This window comes from Podarcis gaigeae (genome assembly GCF_964106915.1).
Source record: "Podarcis gaigeae genome assembly, chromosome: 10".
In the NCBI taxonomy this organism is placed as follows: domain Eukaryota; kingdom Metazoa; phylum Chordata; class Lepidosauria; order Squamata; family Lacertidae; genus Podarcis; species Podarcis gaigeae.
The window spans coordinates 16,853,125-16,866,444 of record NC_139686.1 but is presented as its reverse complement, the minus strand read 5'-3'; the positions used below and the strand labels follow the sequence as shown (position 1 = coordinate 16,866,444).

Sequence of the window (13,320 nt, the reverse complement as noted above, 5' to 3'; positions counted from 1 at the left end):
CTGTTGGCCAAAATGGGCCACTGAGGAACAAAAGGGAAATACCAGCATGCTTGGAGGAACCCCAAGGTTTGCAGAGTTACGTTTTTATGATTTGTTTCACAAGATTTATCTACTGCTTGCTCAAATCTCAAAGCAGTTTACAAAAAGTATAAGACAAATATTTAAAACATCCAAAAATAAATAAAACACTAAGCTAAAACCTAGATTAAAGCACATGTTGACATTCTGTATGTTTGGGCAGGCCTCCCTAAATTGGCCACATGCTGTGATTGGGCAAGGAGTGTTGCTGGGGAGAATGTTATGTTGCTAAAGTGTGGGAGGGGTCAGAGGTCTTAAATACAGGGCTCGCAGGCTGGGGCCTTCTCTTGGGCTGCGTGCAACGGATCACCCACCCACCCTCCCTGAAAAGGGGGGGTTCGTTGTCCTCTGACCTTGCTATGCCTGTCATGGGGTCGTCTGCCTTGGGGCAGGGGCCTGGTAGGAATTTTGTCCATTTGGCTGATTGGCTGTTGCCATTTGGTTTTTGCCTACTGCGTAGCAAATCGTCACAACTTGTAATGTTGGTGGTTATGAAGGAAGATGGGAAGGATTTCTCTTAGTATTCTCTGTACCTTGTACCTTGTACCTAAGAAGGATTCTGCAGTAAATCCCTGTGCTAATCCTGTTTTTGCAGTTGTGGCAGTTAGCAAACAATGGCTGTTTACTAACTCTGGCAGGTCAAGAGTCCAGTTAGCAAGAAATGCAGCTGTTTGAAAATCTAACCAGCCTTGCCAAGAAGGCCTTTCCTGCCTCACGTTTCCTGCTTTGCATGCAAAAGATAAGAAAAGGCACGTACAAGCAAGAGGGGAGGGGGAAGTGCTTAGCTAGCAGAAAGACACGTATGAGGAATGTTTAGCAAGCAGTATAAATGTGTTTAGCAAGCAATATAGATGTGCCATATAAGGGAATAAGTTGAACATTTGCCAGCTGATTGGGAAAATTTGAGGAAGGAATGGGAGGGAGGGGGAAATGCTCAAAAGGTATAAGAAGGCTTGCTGAAATGTATTTCTTCACAGCCAGCTTTCAGGAGCTATCCTGCTGGTTGTCTCTGTGTACAGATTTCAATAAACTCTTTTTCTCCAAAGAAGATTCTGCTTTCCTGGTACTTTTGTTCCCTCCATGGTTCAGGGGATGGCGAGGCTGATGGATCCCTAGGTAAATAAGGCTTCATTTCTTTGGGGGCTCGTCCGGGATAAGCCTCCTCCCCAATACGGACCGGAGGGCCAGGCTCAACCAAGGTGAACAGCTCAGCAGCGTTTGCAGGCTCCCGTGCGCACCCCGCCTGTTTCGTGGGGGGAGCCAGCCACACTGTTCTGGAGTGGAGACATCTTGTTGAGGGAGAAAAATAGGACGGCGCCGAAGGGGACAGGTCCGCAGCGGAAAAGGTAAGCCCGACGGAAAGGGCAGCCCGACGGAAAGGGCAGGAGGCTTGATCCACCTCCACTGGCCGTGGCAAAGTGCCGCCAGTAAGGTTAAGTAAAAGGGGACTGGTTGTGCAGTAGAGTGCCACCAGCAAAAGTTTTGAACAAAAGAGGGAGGGATATATATATATTGTGATTTTTGGTGTGTTCTGTGTGGTGTGTGTGTGTACCGGATACTCCAGTGTTTGTCTTGGTGTATGAAGGTCGGGGTTTAGCATTCCCCTTGGCCGAGCGGTTGCAGGATTGTGCATTTTCTGCCAGGGCGACCTCGCGCAGATCACAATCTGTAGTATATGAAGTGTGAGAGAATTTTTACTGTGAATAGGAGCGGAGTATCTGGAAGAAATGGGTTCTGGCCAAAGTAAAAGCACCCCTTTGGAATGCTTTTGGGGATTCAAGCTGACGAGGGGGGGATGAGGACATTGTGTGAATTAGATTGGCCCACCCAAAAGAATAAATTGGCCGTCCACCGGGACCCTTGATTTGCAACTCGTTAATCCATTATATCAGAACATTTTGAATGTCCATTTTGATCAAATCCCCTATATCTCCACATGGAAGACCAATGTGGAAAAGAACCCCCCCCCCCGGCTGAAGTCATGCTGCCAAGAAGTCTCAGGCAGCCGTATCTGCTCAGTCAGGAAGACAGGAGGACAACCCCCAGTCTTCCAGGACTCAGAGAGGGAAGAAGATAAAGTTTTAATGCCCCCACCGCCTTATGCCCCGGCAACAGCCCTGGCACCACCCCCGCCACAGGGAGCAGATGGCCCAGCCCCCAATCCCGTGGACAATGCATTGTTAGACCTGGACAAAGATGAAGAAAGGGAGGAAAGAGAAGAGGATGGTGAGGATGAGGAATTTGTAAAAAGATTAGTCAAGTTGACAGATGATAATAAGAACAGGCAGAACGTTTGAGGAAGTATGTGGAACCTTATGCAGGAGAAGTGGACGCCAGTCCCCATTTGTTAAAAATAGCGGGATGTACAGGGGAACAGAAAAGGAAGTGGCAGAAAGAGTGGGGAAGGCAGTGAAAAGTGTGACCCTCCATAGGGCACATAAAGCACAGGAAAAGGGCGCGGCCAGAGTGATGCCTCTCCACAGAGTGTATGACCCTCTGGCCCCCGCGGGACCTGATGCGGTGGTGCCCAATAGAACTCATACAGTTCAACATGTCCCCTTCTCTAGTGCAGAAGTTTGTAATTGGAGGAACCAAAACCCTTCATTTGAGGAAAACCCAGCAAATCAGACCACTGAAGGGCAAAATACCCTCACCACTTATCGCCAGAATGTCTTAAATGGCATGAGGAGGGCAGCCAGAAAACTCACCAACTTTGTGAAGGCCAGAGAAATAGTGCAAGGGACAGAGGAGGCCCCTGGAGCCTACTTAAAGAGGCTGAAGGAAGCCTACCGCCAGTATACCCCCGTGGACCCAGATGAGGCTGCCAACGCCCCAATTTTTAAAGCGGCCTTTGTAGCCCAGGCAGCGCCCGATATCCGCAGGAACATTTAAAAAAAAAAAACATGAAGGTTTTTATGGGCCACACCCTTGAATGGATGCTGGAACTAGCCCAGACCACTTATACTCAGAGGGAAGGAGAGGCCCAGAGGAAAAAGGAGAAGTACCAGGCAAAGAAGTTGATGGCCCTGAAGACGGGAGGTCCACCATTAGAAGAAGAGGAGGGCGAGGCCGCTTAGTAAAGAATCAGCGTGCCATTTGCCAAAGGGACCTATTTCCTCTCCCAGGCTAAAATGAGGAACTGTCAGATGCTACTACTACATCCGCGTTTGAAATTCCAAGTCACCACAGCCCTCAACCCAGCTACCCTATTACCGGTAGGAGAAGGTGAGGAGCCCACACATGACTGCATTGAAGTAATGGATGAGGTGTACTCTAGCAGGCCTACCTTAAAGATGAAGCAGACCCCCAGTGGCCATCATGGTTTATGGATGGAAGCAGCTTCATTGAGGCTGGACACCGGAAGGCAGGTTACGCAGTGGTAGCCCTGGAGGACCAGGTGATCGAAGCAAAGTCACTCCCGCCTGGAACATCGGCCCAGCTGGCAGAATTAACTGCGCTCACCAGAGCCCTAAACCTGGCAAAGGGGCAGAAGCTGACAATGAACCAGCCTTTGTTCATTCAATGTTGCAGGAATTGGCTAAGGCACTACAAATTAACTGAAAGTTGCATACAGCATACAGACCCCAGAATCAGCTATCCAAGCTGACACAGGAAACTGGGTCTAATTGGGTGACAATGTTACCCCTGGCATTACTCAGGGTCCGCAATCTCCCATTAAGACGGACACATCCCATCTGTCACCCTTTGAAATTGTGTTTAGGAGACCGGTCCCATATGTCAGAATGTTGTCCCCACATGCTGGTCAGGATATGCAATTGAATAATTAAGTCCAGATATTCTTCCGAGTTTTCTTTTGTCTCGACAGGTGGACCCAGGCTCGCAACCCCTGTGTGTTGGCTGCATCAGTTCGAGCCAGGTGATGAAGTGTGGGTAAAAGATTGGGCACGGACGCTGCTACAACCGTTCTGGAAGGGACCTTATACCGTCCTGCTCTCCACACCCACGGCCGTGAAAGTTGCCGGCATTACCCCTTGGGTCCACCATACTCAGTGAAGAAAGCCATTTCAGACTGGACAGTTACACCAGATCCAGAGAACTCCCTTTGGCTGACTATCTCCAGATGCCTGGCAGACGACCGCTCTGCTGATATCACACCGGAAGCTGATATCTCTACGCACAGCTGAAGAATTGGATGGGAGGGGCGCCCGCGGGCAGCGTCCCCAACGTGAAAACCTGTGCCAGGACTAATCCAGGAAGTCCACCAGGACATTTAATACTTTCATAAGGACTTTCTCTTTTCTTTTTTTCTGTTATATTCTGTATTGATTTACTCTATGCCCTGGTCAGTAGGGAGGCAGCACGAGAGTTCAATCCACCCAACAGGGTTAGTAGGAAAGTTGACCCACATAGTGGGAGCATCAGCTCACCGGTAGGCTCTCACCCTTGAGGCTCAACAGGTAATCGAGCACGAATATCAGTGGGCTCTTCAACAATGAGCACACTCCCTGAATATTGGTGGGAGGAACCATGGAGTGATTGGGGATGGTGGATAGGGGTTATTTCAACTGCCCTTGTCACATGGATGTGTCTCTTTTTCTGCTGGCATGAGCGTCATAGGCTCTGAGGGAGGCAACGGCCAAATCCTTCTATCCCCTTGATGATCCTCCTAGTATTCCTTGTTCTCATAGTTGTAGGAGACAAGGAAGGTGCTGCACCTGGTGAACATGGACAGATGGGGACTAGATTATTGAATAAAACATCACAAGGAGAAAATTATCATAAGATGTGGAAAGAAGTTCACCACAATGTTAAATCTCTCCAATTGTTGGCTGTGTATGCACATACCACCTTATGCTAAACGGCCAGGTTTGGTGCTACATGGAATTCCCATTGGTAACATCTTCAACATAGAGAGGAGTTTGTGTGTTAGTTCATTCTCATTGCTGCATGTTTATCCCAGATAATAATGTCAGCATTTCGGCCACAATTGACCACATGGAAACAATGATAGCTGAAAACCCGCTAAAAACTACAGAAGGTGATCCATGGAATTGGTTATATTCTTGGCTGCCCGATGGCGGTTGGATCAGGCATATTATGGTATTGATAGCAGGGCCGCTTATAATCCTTTTGCTTTTCTGCTTCTGTATTCCCTGCTTGATGCAATGCTTGCAACATATGAGGGAAAAGATGATATCCTGCACGATGGGACCTCGTGTGATTGCTTTTATGAGAGAATATAGACCCTTACCCCAGAACGAATCTAAGTAATAGATTGTTCATAAGAAGAGGAGGGAGTGAAGGAAGATGGGAAGGATTTCTCTTAGTATTCTCTGTACCTTGTACCTTGTACCTAAGAAGGATTCTGCAGTAAATCCCTGTGCTAATCCTGTTTTTGCAGTTGTGGCAGCTAGCAAACAATGGCTGTTTACTAACTCTGGCAGGTCAAGAGTCCAGTTAGCAAGAAATGCAGCTGTTTGCAAATCTAACCAGCCTTGCCAAGAAGGCCTTTCCTGCCTCACGTTTCCTGCTTTGCATGCAAAAGATAAGAAAAGGCACGTACAAGCAAGAGGGGAGGGGGAAGTGCTTAGCTAGCAGAAAGACACGTATGAGGAATGTTTAGCAAGCAGTATAAATGTGTTTAGCAAGCAATATAGATGTGCCATATAAGGGAATAAGTTGAACATTTGCCAGCTGATTGGGAAAATTTGAGGAAGGAATGGGAGGGAGGGGGAAATGCTCAAAAGGTATAAGAAGGCTTGCTGAAATGTATTTCTTCACAGCCAGCTTTCAGGAGCTATCCTGCTGGTTGTCTCTGTGCACAGATTGTCTCTGTGTACAGATTTCAATAAACTCTTTTTCTCCAAAGAAGATTCTGCTTTCCTGGTACTTTTGTTCCCTCCATGGTTCAGCGGATGGCGAGGCTGATGGATCCCTAGGTAAATAAGGCTTCAGTTAGGCATTGGTTAAAATTGGTTGGTGGCGGGGTAAGTGCCTACCCCTCCAATGGTAGTGCTGAAAGGGAATTCCGTTAAAGGAATCCAGGGGCTTACATCCCTTTCCTCCTAGTCCCTGGCATCAGACTTGGGCCGTGCCAGCCCCAGGGGGCATGAGGGTGAGAGATGAGGGACTGATGCCCAGCTTCATTTCTCTCCATATGGTTCTCCCTGACTGGCTTCTGCTGGAATCCGGAAGTCAGTTCTGTCCCTGGGGCAAGGACAGAGTGTCGTAACCAATGCCTAAGCAACCACTCACGTGTGTGTATTTAAATAAAGTTGTGGCCAAATTCATGCCAAAAACCTTAAACAAAAATTGATGTGTGAAGTGTGAGTTATTGGGGTGGCCTGGGGGACCTCGATGCACTAAACAAAAATGTTTTCAGCAGACAACAAAAACAGTACAGTGAAAGCACTTGTCTGAGGTCAATAGGCAGGAAGTTCCAAAGTTTGAGTGCTACCACACTAAAAAAAAAGGTTTCTTACAAACACAGAGTGTATATTATGTGGCACCTATTACAGAGGCAGCTCTGCAAATTGAAGTGGTTGAGGTATTTGAAAAACCCACACCAAAGAACACCCAGGACTGAGCATGCTCAGAATTTTTGAGTGACAATTTTGAGTGACAATTAAAAAGGAAAAACAGAGCAAGAATTTCTTTAGCTCCTTGCAACTTTTACTGCCATAAGGACCCTTCTTTCCTTTTGAGAGAGCTTAGACTCAAAGGCTCTTAATGCAGCAGAAAGGCTTTCGTTGGCTGGTGACAAGGTTACATCAACTGATAATTATGTAGATAAATGTTACGTATATGACTCCCTATTTATCTTTCGTCCTTGGGGACCTTTTTCTGTGACCTCTTTCTGATGAAGCCAGAGTGTGACTCTCAAGGTTTTGAGACCTTGACCGTTGCTTCATAAAGCGTGTTCTCCATAAGAGCACATGTTGCGGTGGGGGCCAAAAAGGCCACCCCACTGTTGTTGGGCAAATTGGCCACATGCTGTGATTGGGCAAGGAGTGTTGCTGGGGAGAATGTTATATTGCTGAAGTGTGGGAGGGGTCAGAGGTCTTAAATACAGGGCTCACAGCCTTGGGCTGCGTGCACTGAATCACCTGCCCACCCTCCCTGAAAAAGGGGAGGGGGCGTTCGTTGTCCTCTGACCTTGCTATGCCTGTCATGGGGTTGTCTGCCTTGGGGCAGGGGCCTGGTGGGAAATTTGTCCATTTGGCTGATTGGCTGTTGCCATTTGGTTTTTGCCATTTGGTTGTTTTTTTGGGGGGTGGCCTGGGGGACCTCGACGCTCAACAGGTTCTGAAAGCGGGGAAAGAGAGAGAGAAAGATTGTGTTTAATATTTATAGATCAGGTAAATTTATTTTGATTGGTCTGGAAAATCCCTTTGGGAGGTTAAAAAAATAATAACCAATATGGGAAGTTGGTTACTGGCAGATGTGTGAGGCATATACCGGAGAAAGCTGAGGTGAAGTTGGATAGCTGAGGCCTGAATATTAAGCTATTCTTTGGTGTGATAACTATTATTTGCTGTTGAAGAGTAGGACACAGAGGCCATCCTGTGTAAAGATCTTACTGGAATAAATAGCTTATTTTTTTAGCAGCTCTATTATTTTTAGCTGCTCTATTATTAATGTTGCTAATATTGTTTGAGTACTGATTGCCGTATGGATTTGTTAACCATATGACTATTGCTGTAATTCTGATGTTCAGCTTATTTTTCAGTTGCTGCTTTGTTAATAAAATAAAAAAAATCCTTCCAGTAGCACCTTACAGACCAACTAAGTTTGTTATTGGTATGAGCTTTCATGTGCATGCACACTTCTTTAGATACAGTCATACCTCTTATTACGTTTGCTTCATGATACGTTTTTTCAGGATGCGTCCCACGGCGACCTGGAAGTACTGGAAAGGGTTACTTCCAGGTTTTGCTGCTCTTTGCCGCTCGTGCATGCACAGAGGCGCAGAATGACGTCACGTGGATGTGCAGAAGTGTCAAATCGCAGACGCGCGTGCGCAGATGTGCTGCTGCGGGTTGCATTCTGCTCATGTTGCAAACAGGGCTCTGGAACGGATCCCGTTCGCAACCAGAGGTACCACTGTGCACTGAAACAGAAGTCACCAGACCCTTATATATAGTGAGAGGGTGGGGAGGGGTATTACTCAGAAGGGTGGTGGGAATGAGTGATTGGCTGACAGGTGTGGTAAACCTGTTAACGACTGCAATTGGTCTTACAAGAAAAAGCAAGGGGTGAGATGACTAAAAATAGCTTCATCGTGTATAAGGAGATAAGAATCCAATGTCACTATTCAGACCAGGTCTCTCCATGGTTTTAAGTTTGGTAATAAGTTGCAATTCAGCAACTTCTCTTCCCAGTCTTTGTTAAAGCGTGTTCTCCAATAAATGAGAGCACGTGTTGCGGTGTGGGCCACCAGGCCAGGCCTCTTGTTGCCAGGCAGGTTAATAATTGTTGCCTGGCATCATGATTGGGTAACCGGGTTGCTGGGGCAAATTGTATGTTGCAAATTGGGTGGGAGGGACCATAGTCTTTAAATATTGGTGCACTCTGGTTTCTCTTTCTCTTTGCAGAGTGCATCGGATCAAGAGCAATCTTCTCATGTCTGGTTACATTTCTTTATTTCCCCCCTTCTTTTGAATCCTCTCTAGTCCCTTAATTAATCTAATTTCCCTTTTTTCCTGTTTGATTTCTCACCCCACCCCTTACCCTGCCTGTGGGAAGATTCTCCCTGTATCTGTGGCTTGCCTTTCCCTATAGGGAGAGAGCCCCCATTAGGAGCTTTCTTTTGCAAAAAAATTTTCCCCATTTTTTGCCTGTTTAATTGTGGGGCTAGTCAGGGCTGTTCCCAGCTCGGCTGGTATCACTTTCGTTTATAGCATCCCCAAAGGTTGGCTTTATTTTGGGTGCATTCAGTGCTGTTGGCCGAGTTTTAATCTAGCCTTGGGCGGGCACTCTATATTGAGTTCCTTTAATATTGCAATGAGACTATAAAAGGCAGAGAGCTGAAGCAGGGAGGCCATCACGGCCTGCTCGGCCTGCACATATTTTTCAAGCCTAAGCCTGCTACAGTTAGCAGTACAGTAAATTGTTAAGTCTCTGTGACATGTGACTCATTCTCTCTATTAAGAATGTATCTGTTTGTTTGCAGGCTCACTTGTTGCTAATGTATATCTTAGGCAGACGGAGTGGAGCCAGAGGCTCTCTGTGCCTCCAATGAGCACTCTTTGTATGCTCTTTAACTATGCTGTCTCTGAACAAGTTTATTTTCTTCAAGTTTGTTTTGCCCTGATAATGGCAACTGCCATTTTAGAGGCGAGCCATTGTGGCTTAGTGGCTAGAGTACAGGACTAGGACCTGGGAGACAGGCTTCATATCCCCCACTTAGCCATTGTTATACAAAGCAAAACAAGCTGCTCCTTTTGGACTATTTTGTTGCTGGGTAGTTTGGCCCATTTGTGATATTGCTCCCAAAAAGAACTTTGGGTTTCTTGAGGAGGTGCTTCCCTCTAAAGGGCTAACAGGGGTACCTGGACAGGCAGTGGGCTGCCTCGAGTTTGTTATCTCATTGGAAACATTTATGCTGGCCTAGCAGGTGATCCTAGGGCTTGGCCCGCTTGGCCCTAGAATTTGATGGCCTCTGGCAGCGTTTCTGGCCTGAATAGTGTTCCCATGTGGTGCACAAAGCATTGGTTTCACCTGTTCCTCACATGTTTAGGTTTTTCTTTTTGCAGACTATGACAGGGCCTTTGCAGATGCCTCCAGAGCTTGCCTCTCCTGCAGAGGATGACTTGCTGATGCCCCAGGTGCCTTCTTCCAGAAGGAAGAGTCTTCAGAGGCAGGAAAAAGCGGAGCAGGGATGATGCTTACACCTCCTTGCAGGTAAATCATCCCTGGGCTCTGATGATGATTCAGACATCACCTTGGACCTCTCCAGGGGTCAGGGTGAGGCTGTTCCGGGTCTTTAGGGATCATCCTGGATAGCTCAGCTGGTCAGTGTATGGTGCCAGTAATGCCTAGGTTGCAGGATTGGTCCCTGTATGGGACAGCTTTATGCTCCCTCATCACTGTCCCTCATCACTCTACTGGTGGTTCCTTCACTGTGAGAAGCCAAGTTACAGGGAATCAGGTGGAGGGCCTTCTTGGAAGTGGCATCCGCCCTGTGGTACACCCTCCCACCAGATGTCTACTACCAGACTTTTAGAAGACATCTAAGGCAGCCCTGTTTAGGGAAGCTTTTAATGTTTGATGCATTACTGTATTTTAATTTTGTTGGAAGCTGCCCAGAGTGGCTGGGGAAGCCCAGCCAGATGGGCGGGTACAAATAGATGATGATGATTATTATTACTGTTGTTGTTGTTGTTATTATTATTATTATTATATTGTGGGAGAGTGGACTAGATGATCCTCGGAGTCCCTTCTAACCCCATTATTCTATAAGTGGTAATTCACTATGATGGGAATGTTAGATGCAGGGCTGCCATCACCCCCTCAGCTCGCTAGGATCGCAGGAACAGGGACATGTGGACCACTTGCGCAGCTCCACATTTTAAATGGAAATTCCCTGAGCAATAGAACCTGAAGCTGGTATGCAGGAAGCTGGCCCGGTGGCAGCTTTGTTGGGACTTCTTTAGGGTTTCTGGCCAGTGTTGGCCCTGTAAATTTACACATCATGGTGGCAACACAAGGCAGGGCATCTTGCCCAAGCGGGGGCTGGCAAGCAATAACTCAATACCTCTCGCCCCTATTTCCATAAAAATATCCTCCTTGAAAGCCTGGCTAAAAGGTTATCTAGATGGGTCAGTGGTTTTGTGCTTGTGGGAAGGGTTTTCCCAAGGTTTGGGATTCCTCTGGCTTTTCAACCAGTGGCTCAGAATACAGCAACTCAAAAGCCAGTCAGAGAGCTACCTGTGGTAGCAAGAAAGAAGGTTAGGAAGCAGCTTTCATTGGGATGTTTGGTGGGATCCCCTTGATTCTTCTCCTATTCCTGATTTTCATTTATCCCCTTTGGGGATCGTCCCTAAGAAAGCCCCATATAATCCATATTTATCGCATCCCAAAGGCACCTCAGTGAATGACTCTCTGGAATTTGTTCCGTGAAATATGCATCTTTGGATCAGGCAGTTGAGCTTACCAACAAATTGGAAGTGGGCCTGGTTGGCATTATGCGATATTGAATTGGCTGTTAGGCTGCTGCCGGTTCATCCTCAAGATTATAACTAGTTGGGCTTTAATTGGATGGTCCTTACATTGAAAAGGCGATGCCAATGTGTTGCGCTATAGGCTGTGCAGCACTCGAGTCCTTTAACGTCTTTCTGGATTGAACATCGCGAGTCATGACTCGTTTAACTGGGGGTACCATTATTTGGATTATCTCACTGGCTGGTTCGTGTGACACCAGCCCCTGCTTGGGCTTACTGGACGCCCTTTTTATTCCCTGAGGAGCTGGGTGTTCCGTTGGCAGTGGATAGGACAGTGGCTCCTACTGCCCCCTTTAACGTATTTAGGGGCTAGCTGGATATTGTTGCCCATACCTCTGCTTGCCTGTGGAAAAGCTGTTTGCCGTGAAGGACGTTATTCTTGTAATACTTCCTCTGATAGCAAATGTTGCTTTGTCAGATTCTATCATTGCTAAGTCAGTTAAAAAATAATAATTGGCATGCAGGGTGGTTGTTCCAGGCTGCCCCTTCCATTCCTGCTCGGCCAGGTGGTCTCATGGTCCGGGGTCCCTTCATCATCCTGTACAGTGGCCTTGAGCCTGGCAGGGCAAGGCTATCTCATGTGACCTAACTTTTCTTGAGTTCTCCCCATTGTAGTGTCAGCGCACATCTGGACTGAGGAGTACAGGGACCGTCGGGTCTGCCTTGGTCTGATAACCAGGCAGTGTGAGGGTCCTGGCAAAATGGTCCTCATGCTTTGGCAGAGTCTCCGCCCCCTTTTATGTGCTTTCCAGCTGCACTGCTTAAGGTGTAATATTGCGTTTCTGCTCGCTTTATTACGGGATCATCTAATGTTTTCGCTGTCACTCTATCCTGTTTTCAGTTGGAGAGCTTGAGATCCTGGGCTCCGGACGCCCAGCTATAGCCGGATTTTCTGGAGCTCCCGTGGCGCTTTGGCAACAATTTATAATTAAGAGGAGTAGTAGCTTACATTTCCCCTTCTGCTTTCAGGTCTTATGAGAAGGCCTGGACTGATTCCTTAGCGTTTAGCTGGCAGTCTTCAGCCATTCAGAGGAACTTTCTCTGAGCAGGACCTGCAGTAATTGGCCTACCTGCTGCAGATCGGATGCACTGTTAAATCTATCAGAATTCAGTCCGCTGCAATGCCTGCTAGAGTAAAGCTTTAATTTTTCAGAGACCCTTCTAAAAGTGTGCCGTGCGCAGGGTCTCGGAAGGTTGGAAAAGACTCCAGCCTTCACAGGACTGCAGGCAGGAAGCCGGTCAATCTTGACCTATGCAGTATCCGCAACAAGTTAAGACTTGTCTCCAGGTTCTAAATCTAGACGAGACATCTTTCAGTATTCCATTGTAATTTGGTGTACTGAGGGTTGGGGAAATTGTGTTGGAGCCAGCACGGGGCGGAGAGTTTGGAGGCTTATTGCCTCAGGATTTTTCCTTATCTGCTTTGGAGCTTGTCATAAGTGTCTGGAGCTCTAAGTCATACCTAGTGAGCAGGGTTGCCATCATCAGGCTTCCAGTCACGGGTAAGGTGGGCCCTTGCCCTGTTATTGGATACAGAAATATTTGGCTTTTTGTTCCCCTGGGGGGCTGGCTCGATCCTAGAAGTTGCTGGTTCTCATGGGTTGCTCCTTCAGGATATATGCGTTCCCCTTTTGGAGTTGAGACTCGTAGTGCGCAACTCCAAAACTGACTAGCTGGGTCGGGGGGAGGTTGTCCGCCTCCCAGCGACTGGGGAGGTGGGCCCATGCCCGGTCAAGGATGTAAGGAAGTACTTGGCCTTGAGACCTCCTGGGGACGGCCCGCTACTCATGCTTGAAAATGGTCACCCTTTGGCGCAACACTACTTCACAAAAGTCATGCGTAAGGCCATCTCTGCTTGTGGGATCTCGGCCTCTGGTTTCGCCCCTCATTCCTTTCACATAGGTGCAGTGACTATGGTGGCCCATTGGGGCTTCTCAGCTGCCAGGATCAAGGATTTGGGACATGGAAATCTAATGCTTTCAAGGGTTATGTGCGAAACAAATGCTGAGTTTGGTACTACCCTTGTAGATCCCACGCTGGTCCACATCTGGATAGTGGG

General features: G+C 47.5%; 1 protein-coding gene across 1 annotated transcript in view; it reads left to right on the top strand.

Annotated features, from left to right (window-relative positions):
- The window catches only part of LOC310826186 (tigger transposable element-derived protein 1-like), a 1,677,490-nt gene that overhangs the window by 1,278,557 nt on the left and 385,613 nt on the right, over window positions 1–13,320 (top strand). The window lies entirely within an intron of this gene.